General features: G+C 43.4%; 1 pseudogene; it reads right to left on the bottom strand.

The window, feature by feature from the left end:
* Positions 1–19,938, bottom strand: part of LOC109877384 (zinc finger protein 271-like) — a 55,195-nt pseudogene that overhangs the window by 3,462 nt on the left and 31,795 nt on the right.

Raw genomic sequence — 19,938 nt, 5'->3', positions numbered from 1 at the left:
GTAGAATAGTATAGAATACAGTATGTACATATGAGATGAGTAATGCATAGACTAAGATACAATATAATAGTATAGAATACAGTATATACATATGAGATGAGTAATGCATAGACTAAGATACAATATAATAGTATAGAATACAGTATGTACATATGAGATGAGTAATGCCAGATATGTAAACATTATTAAAGTGACTAGTGTTCCATTCCTTAAAGTGGCCAGTGATTCCTAGTCTATGATAGATATTAATAGTCTATGTATTTATGCCTATAGGGCAGCAGCCTCTAATGTTAGTGATGGCTGTTTAACAGTCTGATGGCCTTGAGATAGAAGCTGTTTAACAGTCTGATGACCTTGAGATAGAAGCTGTTTAACAGTCCGATGGCCTTGAGATAGAAGCTGTTTTTCAGTCTCTCGGCCCCAGCTTTGATGCACCTGTTCTGACCTCGCCTTCTGGATGATAGCGGGGTGAACAGGCAGTGGCTCGGGTGGTTGTTGTCCTTGATTATCTTTTTGGCCTTCCTACGACATCGGGTGCTGTAGGTGTCCTGGAGGGCAGGTAGTTTGCCTTCGGTGATGCGTTGGGCAGACCACACCACCCTCTGGAGAGCCTTGCGGTTGCGGGCGGTGCAGTTGCCGTACCAGCCCGACAGGATGCTCTCAATTGTGCATCTGTAAAGGTTTGTGAGGGTTTAAGGTGCTGTTTTGCCTTCTTCACCACACTGTCTGTGTGCGTGGACCATTTCAGATTGTCAGTGATGTGTAGGCTGAGGAACTTAAAGCTTTCCACCTTCTCCACTGCGGTCCCATCGATGTGGATGGGGGCGTGCTCCCTCTGCTGTTTCCTGAAGTCCACAATCAGCTGTTTTGTTGACGTTGGGTGTGAGGTTAATTTCCTAGCACCACACTGCCAGGGCCCTCACCTTCTCCCTGTAGACTGCCTCGTCATTGTTGGTAATCAGGCCCACTACTGTTGTGTCGTCTGCAAACTTGATGATTGTGTTCATGGGTGAACAGGGAGTACAGGAGGGGGCTGAGCACGCATCCTTATGGGGCCCCAGTGATGAGGATCAGCGAAGTGGAGGTGTTGTTTCCTACCTTCACCACCTGTGGGCGGCCTGTCAGGAAGTCCAGGACCCAGTTGCACAGGGCGGGGTTCAGACCCAGGCTTAATGATGAGCTTGAAGGGTACTATGGTGTTGAATGCTGAGCTACAGTCAATGAACAGTATTCTTACATAGGTATTCCTCTTGTCCAGATGGGATAAGGCAGTGTGCAGTGTGATCGCGATTGCATCGTCTGTGGATCTATTGCCACATACGTCTCATGTCTGAGCCGTTGAATTGTGACTCCACTTTGTCTCCATACTGACGCTTTGCCTGTTTGATTGCCTTACAGAGGGAATAACTACACTGTGCCATGTTTCCTTGAAAAAGAGTATGCTACAATCCCCAATGTCTCTCTGGAAGGGAATCCTCACCATGAGCTCGTCAACTTTACTATCCAGAGACTGAACATCTGCAAGTAATATACACAGAAGCGGTGGGTGGTGTGCACGCCTCCTGAGTCAGACTAGAAGCCTACTCCGAGTACCTCCCTTCCACAAGTAATATACTCAGAAGAGGTGGGTGGTGTGCACGCCTCCTGAGTCAGACTAGAAGCCCACTCCGAGTACCTCCCTTCCACAAGTAATATACACAGAAGCAGTGGGTGGTGTGCACGCCTCCTGAGTCAGACTAGAAGCCTATTCTGAGTACCTCCCTTCCACAAGTAATATACACAGAAGCAGTGGGTGGTGTGCACGCCTCCTGAGTCAGACTAGAAGCCCACTCCGAGTACCTCTTTTCCACCGGCATTTTTTTGGGATCAGCCTCTGGAATTAGTCAAATTGGGGGCTACGAACAAAGGATCAGATTCAGGAAAGTTGAATTCCTGGTCGTAATGCTGGTGAGTTACCAGTTACTCTGATATCCGGCTGTATGTAACATCAAAATTATAATAATAATAATGTTAATATTATAATGCTAATAATGTTAAAAAAAACACACATCCAAAAAATAAATATAGTGTAAAGTTTCCTAAGAGCTAAAAACATGGCCGCCCTATCCGTCATTTCCCCCTGGAATGCATTTCAATCATCAAACAGGTGTGAAGACATCCACTATCAAATAACACATATGGAATCATGTAGTAATAAAAAAAAAGTGTTAAAAGTGTTAAACAAATCAAAATGTATTTTATATTTGAGATTCTTCAAATTATCCACCCTTTGCCGTTGATGACAGCTCTGTACACTCTTGGCATTCTCTCAACCAGCTTCACGAGGTAGTCACCTAGAAATCATTTCAATTAACAGGTGTGCCTTGTTAAAAGTTAATTTGTGTTCATTTCTTTCCTTCTTATTGCATTTGAGCCAATCAGTTGTGTTATGACAAGGTAGAGTTGGTATAGAGAAGATGTGATGAAACTGTCTCTCATGAGGACCGCCACAGGACAGGAAGACCCAGTTATCCCTGCTGCAGAGGACGAGTTAACGGCACCTCAGATTGTCTGTCTCTCATGAGGACCGCCACAGGACAGGAAGACCCAGTTATCCCTGCTGCAGAGGACGAGTTAACGGCACCTCAGATTGTCTGTCTCTCATGAGGACCGCCACAGGACAGGAAGACCCAGTTATCCCTGCTGCAGAGGACGAGTTAACGGCACCTCAGATTGTCTGACTCTCATGAGGACCGCCACAGGACAGGAAGACCCAGTTATCCCTGCTGCAGAGGACGAGTTAACGGCACCTCAGCTTGTCTGTCTCTCATGAGGACCGCCACAGGACAGGAAGACACAGTTATCCCTGCTCTTAAGAACGAGTTAACGGCACCTCAGATTGCAGCCCAAATAAACGCTTCACAGAATTCCAGTAACAGGCAGACATCTCAACATCAACTGTTCAGAAGAGACTGCGTGAATCAGGTGTTCATGGTTGAATTGCTGCACAGAAACCACTACTAAAGGACACCAATAAGAAGAAGAGACTTGCTTGGGCCAAGAAACACGACCCATGGACATTAGACAGCTGGAAATTTGTCCTTTGGTCTGATGAGTCCAAATGTGAGATTTTTGGAGAGTGCTGCATCAGATGACCTGGCCTCCACAAATCAACCGACCTCAACCCAATTGAGATGGTTTTGGATAAGTTGGACGGCAGAGCGAAGGAAAAGCAGCCAACAAGTGCCCAGCATATGTGGGAACTCCTCCTAAAATTGTCTGAGACTCACCCAAGTTATAGACTGTTTTCTTTGCTACCCCACGGCAAGCGGTACCGGAGCGCCAAGTCTAGGACCAAGAGGCTCCTCAACAGCTTCTACCTCAAAGCCATTAGACTGCTGAACAATTCATAAAAATCCCCACTGGACAATTTACATTGAACTGCACTGTTGGTTAAGTAAAGCATTTCACTGTAAAGTCTACACTTGCTGTATTCAGCGCATGTGGCAAATAAAGTTTGGTTTGAAGACTGTTGGAAAATAATTCCAGGTGAAGCTGGTTGAGAGAATGCCAAGAGTCTGCAAAGCTGTATTTGTATTAGTCGGGGACCTACTGGGAACAGATACCAGCCCTAATGGGAACAGATACCAGCCCTACTGGGAACAGATACCAGTGGGCAGATCTATTGTATTTGTATTAGTCGGGGACAGCCCTACTGGTTACAGATACCAGTGGGCAGATCTATTGTATTTGTATTAGTCGGGGACAGCCCTACTGGGAACAGATACCAGTGGGCAGATCTATTGTATTTGTATTAGTTGGGGACAGCCCTACTGGGAACAGATACCAGTGGGCAGATCTATTGTATTTGTATTAGTTGGGGACAGCCCTACTGGGAACAGATACCAGTGGGCAGATCTATTGTATTTGTATTAGTCGGGGAGAGCCCTACTGGGAACAGATACCAGTGGGCAGATCTATTGTATTTGTATTAGTCGGGGACAGCCCTACTGGGAACAGATACCAGTGGGCAGATCTATTTTATTTGTTCAAACTCAATTACAGCACTTACTTTGATGAGTCAAATCTGATCCTTCCTTCTCTTCTCCTCCTCTCACAGTTCCAGTCAGCTCCGTTGTTTTCCTGCAGTCCAACAGCAGCACAGACAACCTTTTCATACCCAGCAGTAAGGTGCTACCGGGAGAGGCACGATACAGGGACTCCGGGAGAGAGGAAGGGCTAGCTTTGTCCTGGTAACGATAAAGAGGGGACACAGACATATCATGATGGATGTTGATGTCACTGTTGTCATAAAGTGCTTTACAGAAGCCCAGACCAGACCCTGAGAGTAAGCTGTATGCTAGACCAGACCAAGCTGTACCATCTGGTGTTCTGATCTGGAGAGACTCTTCTCTGCCTCATCAGCATCAGGATGTTGTTGAGGCTCCCCAGAGGATCCAGGACAGTCATGTCTCTCTCCTGTATGAATGAGAATATCAAACAGATGGTGAACTTATGAGCTTCTATTGCAATCACAGAGTCTTACAAGAGGAATGAATACATATCTAAAATAATCAATCAACAAAATGGGTGGCTTTTGCGTCCCTTTATTATTTTAAGTAGAAATTATGCATTGAACTTTAAAAGCCTGTTATATTAGATGAGGGGAACTTTAATATAGACGACATGGAGAATTCAATACATCGAAATCCCATAACATATGTACCAATGGCAGATTGCGCCTTAAACAATTCCTACAGAACTGAAGTACATATTCAAGAGTACATCTTCAGTAGAATGGCCCTTTAAAACCACACATTAGTTCAAGAACTGGGTAGTTTGTGTTTTTAAGACAGTACTCACTGGTGGAAATCGGAACTTCAGTCTCTTCCTCTTTTATTGAGATATCCTCCTCTTCCTCTTTTACTCCAAAAGGTTCATCCTCTTCTTTCAATGTTATGGCATCTTCCTCCTTTTTGATTCCGAAAGCTTCTACCTCCTCTTCTTCCACTCTGACAACCTCTTTCCCATCTTCCTCTTTAACTGTAATATCATCCTCTTCTTCTTTCAATGTGATAGCCTCCTCTTCCTCCCTTTTCATCCTGAAAGCTTCTTCCTCTCCTTTCACCAGAGCTTCTTTCTCCGTCGAGCTTAGTGAGCTCATGTTCCGAGCGATTAGCCTAGTGCAGTATCAATTTAACACATTTGCTAATTTAACAAGCAAATCACGTTTAAATGAACTAGTAGATACGTAAACATAATTATGTTCTAAACACCAAGAGTAACATACACACGATTGGTCTAAAGAGCATCAATGTTTTACGTTCGCTAGCAAACCACCGCGGTGGGTGAATCAGAAGCCCTTTGTCGCTGTTGAGGACGCTTCCAGTTCCGTCCACTAGAATATACGTCACGCAAGAAGCATCACGTGAAAGACTCACATCGCCTCCTGCTGACTGAAGTGGGTAACGCAGATTGGAAAAGTATTAATTACAATGTTTATTCTGGCAAGCAACAACATAAGTAGTAATTACAAAACAACCAATGTTGTTTTCTCTTACTTCTAACAGCCAATACTTTCCTCCAGGTTTGGCCTGCCCATTAGGTAGGATTAGGTGACAGATTGACGAGGGTGGCATATTCGAGCTAAATTGACCAAGGCTCATCGCTAACAACACATAATAACACCTCACATAATGCTGCCCAAAAACAATAAAATCTTCTCACCCAGCGGCATGGGGGCTATTTATGTGAGTGTTGGTGTTGTCACATGAAGCAGTGCCCACTTTGCAAAAGGCAACATGGACAGACAGGACTCTACCTGTGTAGAGAAAGATGCCCCTTTGTCCTTCCTGTCTCTGAAGTGCCCTTTATGGTGGTGGAATAGTTTGTATTCATTTTTTCTCATCAGTTATTCTGAACCCACTATCTGCAAGTCGTTGTTAAATTCACCTCAGTGATTTGTAGTTTCCTTCACGTTCTGAAGAGGAAACAGCCCAGAAATGCCCGTCTGACTGCATTTGTCTACCACTATATGTAGCTGTTCGAGATGATGCTAATGATCCACTATGTGTAGCTGTTAGCGATGATGCTAATGATCCACTATGTGTAGCTGTTAGCGATGATGCTAATGATCCACTATGTGTAGCTGTTAGCGATGATGCTAATGATCCACTATGTGTAGCTGTTAGCGATGATGCTAATGATCCACTATGTGTAGCTGTTAGCGATGATGCTAATGATCCACTATGTGTAGCTGTTAGCGATGATGCTAATGATCCACTATGTGTAGCTGTTAGCGATGATGCTTATGATCCACTATGAGTAGCTGTTAGCGATGATGCTTATGATCCACTATGAGTAGCTGTTAGCGATGATGCTAATGATCCACTATGAGTAGCTGTTTTTATTTTTTTACCTTTATTTAACTAGGCAAGTCAGTTAAGAATAAATTCTTATTTACATTGACGCCCTACCCCGGCCAAACCCTAACCCGGACGATGCTGGGCCAATTGTGTGCCGCCCCATGGGACTCCCAATCACGGCCGGTTGTGATACAGCCCAGGATCAAACCAGGGTCTGTAGTGACGCTTCTAGCACTGAGATGCAGTGTCTGCGCCACTCGAGAGCCAATGACGGTGTGTAGTGTCTGAGTGCAGTCTACCACTATGTGTAGCTGTTAGCGATGATGCTAATGACAACTATCTTCTGGTTGATGAAAAAGCTTTCCCACAAACCTTGTCAATTAAATGTTAACAACAAAGCAATCTGTTCCTCCCTGGCAGAATGATATCATGATTATTTGCATCAATCCAGTTGTGATTTGTTCAGCAAACTCTGCAATCACATGTGTGCTACAGAGACACCACTAACCAAGCAAGGCTCTTGCTGGTGCCACTTGAATTAAAGGGTATCTACATCCAAAAATGAAAACATTTTGGTAGAAAAACAGGAAACAGGAAAACCGGGACAGAAACCTGGAAAAACTAAACAAAGAAAATGAAATTAGAGAAAAGAAAAAACAACAGAATAAAAAATAAATAAAAATTAAATGATTTAATAGGACTTTACTGACCTTTAACCTCCCGCTCCTCAATACTTCTTCCACTGGATCAAAGCTTCAGGCAAGTAGGATACATGATAGAGACAACACATGGAGCTGGGTTGGATATAGTCATGGTAGGATACATGATGGTGACAACACATGGAGCTGGGTTGGATATAGTCATGGTAGGATACATGATAGTGACAACACATGGAGCTGGGTTGGATATAGTCATGGTAGGATACATGATAGTGACAACACATGGAGTTGGGTTGATATAGTCATGGTAGGATACATGATAGTGACAACACATGGAGGTGGGTTGGATATAGTCATGGTAGGATACATGATGGTGGCAACACATGGAGTTGGGTTGGATACAGTCATGGTAGGATACATGACAGTGGCAACACATGGAGTTGGGTTGGATACAGTCATGGTAGGATACATGACAGTGGCAACACATGGAATTGGGTTGGATACAGTCATGGTAGGATACATGATGGTGGCAACACATGGAGTTGGGTTGGATACAGTCATGGTAGGATACATGACAGTGGCAACACATGGAGTTGGGTTGGATACAGTCATGGTAGGATACATGATAGTGGCAACACATGGAGGTGGGTTGGATATAGTCATGGTAGGATACATGATAGTAGCAGAGAGAACATTTTAGGATTTGGGTGACTGGAGTCTTGGGGGCCTTCTTCCTTCTTCTGACACGCCTAGTATATAGGTCCTGGATGGCAGGAAGCTTGGCCCCAGTGATTACAGTACAGGAGGAGACTAAGCACACACCCCTGAGGGGCCCCCGTGTTAAGGATCAGCGGGGAATATGTGTTGTTGCCTACCCTTATATGCCCCCCAAAAGGTCTGCTCACAGCCCTGGACAAGAGTTACACACATATTAATGTTGTCCATGCCCAGGGTGCCTCTCCAGGGAACGGTTGGATGTCATCTTACAATTGCCAATCAAAAAGGGGGTCTTGGCTGTACCTGTCTGTACCTGGCTGTACCTGGCTGTACCTGTCTGTACCTGTCTGTACCTAGCTGTACCTGGCTGTACCTGTCTGTACCTAGCTGTACCTGGCTGTACCTGTCTGTACCTGGCTGTACCTGTCTGTACCTGTCTGTACCTAGCTGTACCTGGCTGTACCTGGCTGTACCTGGCTGTACCTGTCTGTACCTGTCTGTACCTAGCTGTACCTAGCTGGACCTGTCTGTACCTGTCTGTACCTGGCTGTACCTGGCTGTACCTGTCTGTACCTGTCTGTACCTAGCTGTACCTAGCTGTACCTGGCTGTACCTGGCTGTACCTAGCTGTACCTAGCTGTACCTAGCTGTACCTGGCTGTACCTGTCTGTACCTAGCTCTACCTGGCTGTACCTAGCTGTACCTGGCTGTACCTGGCTGTACCTAGCTGTACCTAGCTGTACCTATCTGTACCTAGCTGTACCTAGCTGTACCTAGCTGTACCTGTCTGTACCTGTCTGTACCTAGCTGTACCTGGCTGTACCTAGCTGTACCTAGCTGTACCTGGCTGTACCTAGCTGTACCTAGCTGTACCTAGCTGTACCTGTCTGTACCTGTCTGTACCTAGCTGTACCTGGCTGTACCTGTCTGTACCTAGCTGTACCTGGCTGTACCTGTCTGTACCTAGCTGTACCTGGCTGTACCTAGCTGTACCTAGCTGTACCTGGCTGTACCTAGCTGTACCTAGCTGTACCTGTCTGTACCTAGCTGTACCTGGCTGTACCTGTCTGTACCAGTCAGTACCTAGCTGTACCTGGCTGTACCTAGCTGTACCTAGCTGTACCTAGCTGTACCTGGCTGTACCTAGCTGTACCTGGCTGCCAATATTATCACTGATCTACACAATTTAAGTTCATCTCTGAGTGGAATGAGCAACACCCAAACTCATGCACACACACACACACACAAAAACACACGCACACAAAAACACACGCACACAAAAACACACACACACAAAAACACACACACACAAAAACACACACACACAAAAACACACGCACACAAAAACACACGCACACAAAAACACACGCACACAAAAACACACGCACACAAAAACACACGCACACAAAAACACACGCACACAAAAACACACGCACACAAAAACACACGCACACAAAAACACACGCACACAAAAAACACACACACACACACACACACACACACACACACACACACACACACACACACACAGGGTAGGGGCTGCTCCTTCCATGAGAAGGAGATACACTGCAGTACTTAATGCAGCTGGTGGCCACACCAGATACTGACTGTTACTTTTGATTCATGGACACATTATTCAATTTCTGTTAGTCACATGTCTGTGGAACTTGTTCAGTTTATGTCTCAGTTGTTGAATCTTGTTATGTTCATACAAATATTTACACATGTTAAGTTTGCTGAAAATAAACGCAGTTGACAGTGAGAGGACTTTCTTCTCCTCCCCTGCTAAAGAAGAGGATGTCTGCTAATTGGAGAAAGAAGCTCTGGGGCTGAACATTGTCGTGAAAGAAGAATAGGAGGATATTACAGTGAAAGGAGAGGAAGAAGCTTTCAGAATGAAAAAGGAGGAAGAGGAGGCTGTTATAGGGAAAGAAGAGGAGGAGGGTATTACAGTGAAAGAAGAGAAATCTCCATTTGGAGGGGATAGAGGCTGTCACAGTGGAAGAGGAGGAGGTAGAAGCTATCAGAATGAAAGAGGAGGCTGTTATAGGGGAAAAAGAGGAAGAGATCTCCATTCTGCACCATATGGTTTAACGGTGATCTCCATTCTGCACCATATGGTTTAATGGTGATCTCCATTCTGCACCATATGGTTTAACGGTGATCTCCATTCTGCACCATATGGTTTAAAGGTGATCTCCATTCTGCACCATATGGTTTAAAGGTGATCTCCATTCTGCACCATATGGTTTAACGGTGATCTCCATTCTGCACCATATGGTTTAAAGGTGATCTCCATTCTGCACCATATGGTTTAACGGTAATCTCCATTCTATGAAAGCTGCTCTTCTCATTCCAACCACAATCATAAATAACTCTCTTAATTCAGGCACTGTGCCTTATTCCCTGAAGACTCTGCCTCCATTAAACCAACCTTGAAAACACCTGGACTGGTGTCCACCTTCAGGTCGCCAGCTGTACAGTGTTTCCTCCGACACATTGGTGCAGCTGGCTTCCGGGGTAAGAGAGCAATGTGTCAAGAAGCAGTGCGGCTGGCTTCCGGGGTAAGAGAGCAGTGTCTCAAGAAGCAGTGCGGCTGGCTTCCGGGGTAAGAGAGCAGTCTGTCAAGAAGCAGTGCGGCTGGCTTCCGGGGTAAGAGAGCAGTGTGTCAAGAAGCAGTGCGGCTGGCTTCCGGGGTAAGAGAGCAGTCTGTCAAGAAGCAGTGCGGATGGCTTCCGGGGTAAGAGAGCAGTCTGTCAAGAAGCAGTGCGGCTGGCTTCCAGGGTAAGAGAGCAGTGTGTCAAGAAGCAGTGCGGCTGGCAGGGTCGTGTTTCGGTGGACGCATTATTCTCAACCTTCGCCTCTCCTGAGTCTGTACGGGAGTTACAGCGATGGGACATCACGAAATTGGGGTCAAAAGGGGGAGATTTTGTTTTTTGAATACACCAGGAGTGAATTGCAGGGCGCCAAATTCAAAACAACAGACATCCTATAATTAAAATTCCTCAAACATAGAAGTATTTTACGCTATTTTAAAGATCAACTTCTTGTAAATCCAGCCACAGTGTCCGATTTAAAATAGGCTTTACGGCGAAAGCACACCAACCGATTATGTTAGGTCAGCACCTAGTCACAGAAAACCATACAGCCATTTTCCAGTCATGGAGAGGGCTCATAAAAGTCAGAAATAGCGATTAAAATTAATCACATACCTTTGGTGATCTTCATCAGATGGCACTCACAGGACTTCATGTTACACAATAAATGTGTGTTATGTTCGATAAAGTTAATATTTATGTCCAAAAACCTCATTTGAAATTGTTGTCATGTTCAGAATATTGCATTGTCTCAAACAAACATCCGGTGAAAGTGCAGAGAGCCACATCAAATGGCAGAAATACTCATCATAAACATTGATAAAAGATACAAGTGTTAAACATAAGAATACAGATAAATCTCTCCTTAATGCAACCGCTGTGTCAGATTTCAAAAAGGCTTTACGGCGAAAGCACACTTTGTGATTATGTTAGGTCAGCCCCTAGCCACAGAGAACCATACAGCCATTTTCCAACCAAGGAGAGGTGTCACAAAAGTCCGAAATAGAGATTAAAATTAATCACTTACCTTTGATGATCTTCATCTGGTGGCACTCCCAGGTCTCCATGTTAGACAATAAATGTTCATCTTTATGTCCAAATACCTCCATTTTGTTGGTGCGTTTTGTCCAGTAATCCGAATGCAGAAGGCGCGTGCACTAAGTCCAGACGAAAAGTTTTTAAAAAGTACAACAAAAGTTAGTAAAAACATGCCAAACGATATTTAAAATCAAACCTCGGGTTGTTTTTGTCAATAATATTTCAACCGGACAAAAGCTTCGTCAATAGGAAAGGAGAAACAAGAAAGGCGCGTTCACGATCAGGCGCTTGGCTCATGTCTGGAAATTCCCACTGTCCTCTCATAGAAAGTGCTGTATCTCCCTCATTTTTCAGAGTAAAAGCCTGAAACAATGCCTAAACACTGGTCACATGTAGAGGAAGCCACATAGCTTGTGAACTGGGTCCTAAGTCTTTGTATGGTGGAAAGGCTTTCAATGGAAAAACAGCCTTTCAAAATAATAGAACATCCTGGTTGGATTCTCCTCTGGTTTTCCCCTGCCATATCCATTCTGTTATACACAGAGATTATTTTAACAGTTTTGGATACTTTAGAGTGGAAATATGCTTGGGGTCATTGTCCGTTTGGAAGACCCATTTGCAACTAAGCTTTTAACTTAATGTCTTAATGTCTTGAGATGTAGCTTCAATATATCCACATAATTTTCCTCCCTCGTGATGCCATCTATTTTGGATTTTCCTCTGGTTTTCCCCTGCCATATCCATTCTGTTATACACAGACATTATTTTAACAGTTTTGGATACTTTAGAGTGGAAATATGCTTGGGGTCATTGTCCGTTTGGAAGACCCATTTGCAACTAAGCTTTTAACTTCCTGACTGATGTCTTGAGATGTAGCTTCAATATATCCACATAATTTTCCTCCCTCGTGATGCCATCTATTTTGTGAAGTGCACCAGTCTCTCCTGCAGCAAAGCACCCCCACAAAATGATGCTGCCACGCCCGTGCTTCACGGGAGCCACCTACAAATTCTAGCTCATTTTTCCAAAAACAAGCCTGAAACTCTTTCTAATGACTGTTGACATCTACTGGAAGCCCCAGGAACTGCAATCTGGGAAGTATTCCATTTGATATTCCCATAGAAAGTCATTATAAAAAAATATAAATACTTGGGTTGGATTCTCCTCAGGTTTTCGCCTGCCGTATCAGTTCTGTTATACTTACAGACAGTTTTGGAAACGTTAGAGTGGAAGATTTAGGCAGTTTAATTTGGGCTTTTCATCCAAAATTCCGAATGCTGCCCCCTACCCTAGTGAAGTTAAAGCCACTCTGTGTACCTCCCTGGTTAGGTTGCAGACGCATGCCAGATCTCATCTTACAACGTCTGAATAGGTATTTAACATATCAGCTAACCACATCATATGATATAGCATTCCGATGCCCTACTGCACAGTTAAAGACGTGACACGCAACCATTGGTTGATGCAATGCAACATGTGCACGTCAAGTCGGTCAGGAACTCCACCAAGATCTGTATGATGTCGTCATACTATTCATTTACAGCCCCTCTGTCAGATATAAATCATCAGAGTGGGAAACCAACTGACATGGAAACAATGGAGCAAATGGATCACTATAAGAGGGGTCTATTATGACATAAGATAGAACTACTCAGACATTCCAAATCAAGCTTCATCTGTCAAATGTGACCATACTATTTATTTTACAGCCACTCTGTCAGATATAAATCATCAGAGTGGGCCACCAACTGAAATGGGTATGGGGAGAAACACCTCTGGTAGTGGGGTTACTAGGAGTCTGGAAGGTTACCGTTGTGGCTTGTTCCAGCAATGCATTGAAGGGTTCCCGCCAAGGTACGGAGGCCCTCCACAACATTAAGAAGTAACTCCTTGTGTCTTCCAATGGTGGCTACTTGGAGGGAAACAATGGAGCAAAATGCATCACATCCAAATAGATTATCTGTAGTGCTGGAGGAATGACACACTCCGATAAACACACAAACACACACATCGCCAGAGTTTTAAAATGATAATTTAATCACAGAGCAGTCTACATTAACACGGGCGTACTGTATATTTAAACTGAAATACTCCATATTCAATTAATGTTTTTCTAATAAAAACATACAAATCTATTTTTTGTACAGTTCGATTTCATATGGCATAATCAAAAAACACATTCTTCGTTAAAAAAAATATAAGACAATGGGAGCAATGTTCTCTGATGATGTGAAATATCAATTTACAGGTCCTGGGAGCATTGGAAGGCTTATCTCCTGTGTGTGTCCTCATGTCTTTTCAGGTTTGCTAGCGAGGAAAATTTCTTTCTACACTGGGAGCAGTGGTAAGGCTTCTCCCCTGTGTGCAATCTCTTGTGTTCTTTCAGGTGACTTAACTGGGCAAAACTCTTTCCACACTGAGAGCAGTGGTAAGGCTTCTCTCCAGTGTGTGTTCTTTGATGACGTTTCAGGTGACCTAACTGTGTAAAACGCTTTGCACACTGGGAGCAGTGGTATGGCCTTTCCCCTGTATGTATTCTCTCATGTTCTTTCAGGTCCCTTGACTGGTTAAAACTCTTTCCACACTGGGAGCAGTGGTGTGGCTTTTCTCCTGTATGTATTCTCTCATGATCTTTCAGGTCCCTTGACTGGTTAAAACTCTTTCCACACTGGGAGCAGTGGTATGGCTTTTCTCCTGTATGTATTCTCGCGTGCATTTTCAGGGACCCTATCCGGGTAAAACTCTTTCCACACTGGGAGCAGTGATGAGGAGTAGTTCCTGTGTGTGTCCTCTCATGTCTTTTCAGGCTCGCTGACAAGGAAAAGTTCTTTCCACACTGGGAGCATTGGAAAGGTTTATCGCCTGTGTGCGTCTTCTCATGTATTTTCAGGCATCCTGATGAGGAAAATCTCTTTACACACAAGGAGCAGGGGTAAGGCTTGTCTCCTGTGTGCATTCTCTCATGCATTTTCAGGGACCCTATCCGGGTAAAACTCTTTCCACACTGGGAGCAGTGGTAAGGTTTATCACCTGTGTGTGTCCTCTCATGTCTTTTCATGTTCCCTAACTGGGTAAAACTCTTCGCACACTGGGAGCAGTGGTATGGTCTTGCTGGTTTGGACGTTTCTTCCTCTGGTTCCTCAGAGTCTGGTCTTTCTCCTGCCAAAAACAAACAAAGTGTTTATTTAATCATAGAGACATGTATGAAACTTCCACATGATTCCACATATTTATTCCACATATTTAATCCAAATCAGATCCATTTTACAGTGTGGCTTTAGAGGAATACAGAGAGATTCTGGTAACTAGCATTAGCGCAATGACTGGAAGTCTACAGGTACAGTAGCATATGCTAAGGTACCTGTATTCCCAATCTGATCTCTATCAGAGATTCAGTACCCCAATACATCACCAGACTGTACTGATCTCTATCAGAGATTCAGTAACCCCAATACATCACCAGACTGTACTGATCTCTATCAGAGATTCAGTAACCCCAATACATCATCAGACTGTACTGATCTCTATCAGAGATTCAGTACCCCAATACATCACCAGACTGTACTGATCTCTATCAGAGATTCAGTAACCCCAATACATCACCAGGCTGTACTGATCTCTATCAGAGATTCAGTAACCCCAATACATCATCAGACTGTACTGATCTCTATCAGAGATTCAGTACCCCAATACATCACCAGACTGTACTGATCTCTATCAGAGATTCAGTAACCCCAATACATCATCAGACTGTACTGATCTCTATCAGAGATTCAGTAACCCCAATACATCATCAGACTGTACTGATCTCTATCAGAGATTCAGTAACCCCAATACATCACCAGACTGTACTGATCTCTATCAGAGATTCAGTAACCCCAATACATCACCAGACTGTACTGATCTCTATCAGAGATTCAGTAACCCAATACATCATCAGACTGTACTGATCTCTATCAGAGATTCAGTAACCCAATACATCACCAGACTGTACTGATCTCTATCAGAGATTCAGTAACCCCAATACATCACCAGACTGTACTGATCTCTATCAGAGATTCAGTAACCCCAATACATCACCAGGCTGTACTGATCTCTATCAGAGATTCAGTAACCCCAATACATCACCAGACTGTACTGATCTCTATCAGAGATTCAGTAACCCCAATACATCATCAGACTGTACTGATCTCTATCAGAGATTCAGTAACCCCAATACATCACCAGACTGTACTGATCTCTATCAGAGATTCAGTAACCCAATACATCACCAGACTGTACTGATCTCTATCAGAGATTCAGTAACCCCAATACATCACCAGGCTGTACTGATCTCTATCAGAGATTCAGTAACCCCAATACATCACCAGACTGTACTGATCTCTATCAGAGATTCAGTAACCCCAATACATCACCAGACTGTACTGATCTCTATCAGAGATTCAGTAACCCCAATACATCACCAGACTGTACTGATCTCTATCAGAGATTCAGTAACCCCAATACATCACCAGACTGTACTGATCTCTATCAGAGATTCAGTAACCCAATACATCATCAGACTGTACTGATCTCTATCAGAGATTCAGTAACCCCAATACATCACCAGACTGTACTGATCTCTATCAGAGATTCAGTAACCCCAATACATCACCAGACTGTACTGATCTCTATCAGAGATTCAGTAACCCCAATACATCACCAGACTGTACTGATCTCTATCAGAGATTCAGTAACCCCAATACATCATCAGACTGTACTGATCTCTATCAGAGATTCAGTAACCCCAATACATCACCAAACTGTACTGATCTCTATCAGAGATTCAGTAACCCCAATACATCATCAGACTGTACTGATCTCTATCAGAGATTCAGTAACCCCAATACATCACCAGACTGTACTGATCTCTATCAGAGATTCAGTAACCCCAATACATCACCAAACTGTACTGATCTCTATCAGAGATTCAGTAACCCCAATACATCACCAGACTGTACTGATCTCTATCAGAGATTCAGTAACCCCAATACATCACCAGACTGTACTGATCTCTATCAGAGATTCAGTAACCCCAATACATCACCAGACTGTACTGATCTCTATCAGAGACCCCAATACATCACCAGACTGTACTGATCTCTATCAGAGATTCAGTAACCCCAATACATCACCAGGCTGTACTGATCTCTATCAGAGATTCAGTAACCCAATACATCACCAGACTGTACTGATCTCTATCAGAGATTCAGTAACCCAATACATCACCAGACTGTACTGATCTCTATCAGAGATTCAGTAACCCAATACATCACCAGACTGTACTGATCTCTATCAGAGATTCAGTAACCCCAATACATCACCAGACTGTACTGATCTCTATCAGAGATTCAGTAACCCAATACATCACCAGACTGTACTGATCTCTATCAGAGATTCAGTAACCCCAATACATCACCAGACTGTACTGATCTCTATCAGAGATTCAGTAACCCCAATACATCACCAGACTGTACTGATCTCTATCAGAGATTCAGTAAACCAATACATCACCAGGCTGTACTGATCTCTATCAGAGATTCAGTAACCCAATACATCACCAGACTGTACTGATCTCTATCAGAGATTCAGTAACCCCAATACATCACCAGACTGTACTGATCTCTATCAGAGATTCAGTAACCCCAATACATCACCAGACTGTACTGATCTCTATCAGAGATTCAGTAACCCCAATACATCATCAGACTGTACTGATCTCTATCAGAGATTCAGTAACCCAATACATCACCAGACTGTACTGATCTCTATCAGAGATTCAGTAACCCCAATACATCACCAAACTGTACTGATCTCTATCAGAGATTCAGTAACCCAATACATCACCAGACTGTACTGATCTCTATCAGAGATTCAGTAACCCCAATACATCACCAGACTGTACTGATCTCTATCAGAGATTCAGTAACCCCAATACATCACCAGACTGTACTGATCTCTATCAGAGATTCAGTAACCCCAATACATCACCAGACTGTACTGATCTCTATCAGAGATTCAGTAACCCCAATACATCACCAGACTGTACTGATCTCTATCAGAGATTCAGTAACCCCAATACATCACCAGACTGTACTGATCTCTATCAGAGACCCCAATACATCACCAGACTGTACTGATCTCTATCAGAGATTCAGTAACCCAATACATCACCAGACTGTACTGATCTCTATCAGAGATTCAGTAACCCCAATACATCACCAGACTGTACTGATCTCTATCAGAGATTCAGTAACCCCAATACATCACCAGACTGTACTGATCTCTATCAGAGATTCAGTAACCCCAATACATCACCAGACTGTACTGATCTCTATCAGAGATTCAGTAACCCCAATACATCATCAGACTGTACTGATCTCTATCAGAGATTCAGTAACCCAATACATCACCAGACTGTACTGATCTCTATCAGAGATTCAGTAACCCCAATACATCACCAGACTGTACTGATCTCTATCAGAGATTCAGTAACCCAATACATCACCAGACTGTACTGATCTCTATCAGAGATTCAGTAACCCAATACATCACCAGGCTGTACTGATCTCTATCAGAGATTCAGTAACCCCAATACATCACCAGACTGTACTGATCTCTATCAGAGATTCAGTAACCCCAACACATCACCAGACTGTACTGATCTCTATCAGAGATTCAGTAACCCAATACATCACCAGACTGTACTGATCTCTATCAGAGATTCAGTAACCCAATACATCACCAGACTGTACTGATCTCTATCAGAGATTCAGTAACCCAATACATCACCAGGCTGTACTGATCTCTATCAGAGATTCAGTAACCCCAATACATCACCAGACTGTACTGATCTCTATCAGAGATTCAGTAACCCCAACACATCACCAGACTGTACTGATCTCTATCAGAGATTCAGTAACCCCAATACATCACCAGACTGTACTGATCTCTATCAGAGATTCAGTAACCCCAATACATCACCAGACTGTACTGATCTCTATCAGAGATTCAGTAACCCCAATACATCACCAGACTGTACTGATCTCTATCAGAGATTCAGTAACCCAATACATCACCAGGCTGTACTGATCTCTATCAGAGATTCAGTAACCCAATACATCACCAGACTGTACTGATCTCTATCAGAGATTCAGTAACCCAATACATCACCAGACTGTACTGATCTCTATCAGAGATTCAGTAACCCAATACATCACCAGACTGTACTGATCTCTATCAGAGATTCAGTAACCCAATACATCATCAGACTGTACTGATCTCTATCAGAGATTCAGTAACCCCAATACATCACCAGACTGTACTGATCTCTATCAGAGATTCAGTACCCCAATACATCACCAGACTGTACTGATCTCTATCAGAGATTCAGTAACCCCAATACATCATCAGACTGTACTGATCTCTATCAGAGATTCAGTAACCCCAATACATCACCAGACTGTACTGATCTCTATCAGAGATTCAGTAACCCCAATACATCATCAGACTGTACTGATCTCTATCAGAGATTCAGTAACCCAATACATCATCAGGCTGTACTGATCTCTATCAGAGATTCAGTAACCCCAATACATCACCAAACTGTACTGATCTCTATCAGAGACCCCAATACATCACCAGACTGTACTGATCTCTATCAGAGATTCAGTAACCCCAATACATCACCAGACTGTACTGATCTCTATCAGAGATTCAGTAACCCAATACATCATCAGACTGTACTGATCTCTATCAGAGATTCAGTAACCCCAATACATCATCAGACTGTACTGATCTCTATCAGAGATTCAGTAACCCCAATACATCATCAGACTGTACTGATCTCTATCAGAGATTCAGTAACCCAATACATCACCAGACTGTACTGATCTCTATCAGAGATTCAGTAACCCCAATACATCATCAGACTGTACTGATCTCTATCAGAGATTCAGTAAACCCCAATACATCACCAGACTGTACTGATCTCTATCAGAGATTCAGTAACCCCAATACATCACCAGACTGTACTGATCTCTATCAGAGATTCAGTAACCCAATACATCACCAGACTGTACTGATCTCTATCAGAGATTCAGTAACCCCAATACATCACCAGACTGTACTGATCTCTATCAGAGATTCAGTAACCCCAATACATCATCAGACTGTACTGATCTCTATCAGAGATTCAGTAACCCCAATACATCATCAGACTGTACTGATCTCTATCAGAGATTCAGTAACCCAATACATCATCAGGCTGTACTGATCTCTATCAGAGATTCAGTAACCCCAATACATCACCAAACTGTACTGATCTCTATCAGAGACCCCAATACATCACCAGACTGTACTGATCTCTATCAGAGATTCAGTAACCCCAATACATCACCAGACTGTACTGATCTCTATCAGAGATTCAGTAACCCAATACATCATCAGACTGTACTGATCTCTATCAGAGATTCAGTAACCCCAATACATCATCAGACTGTACTGATCTCTATCAGAGATTCAGTAACCCCAATACATCATCAG

This window comes from Oncorhynchus kisutch, unplaced genomic scaffold (assembly GCF_002021735.2).
Source record: "Oncorhynchus kisutch isolate 150728-3 unplaced genomic scaffold, Okis_V2 scaffold3584, whole genome shotgun sequence".
Lineage (NCBI taxonomy): Eukaryota > Metazoa > Chordata > Actinopteri > Salmoniformes > Salmonidae > Oncorhynchus > Oncorhynchus kisutch.
This window is presented reverse-complemented; position numbering and strand designations above follow the sequence as displayed.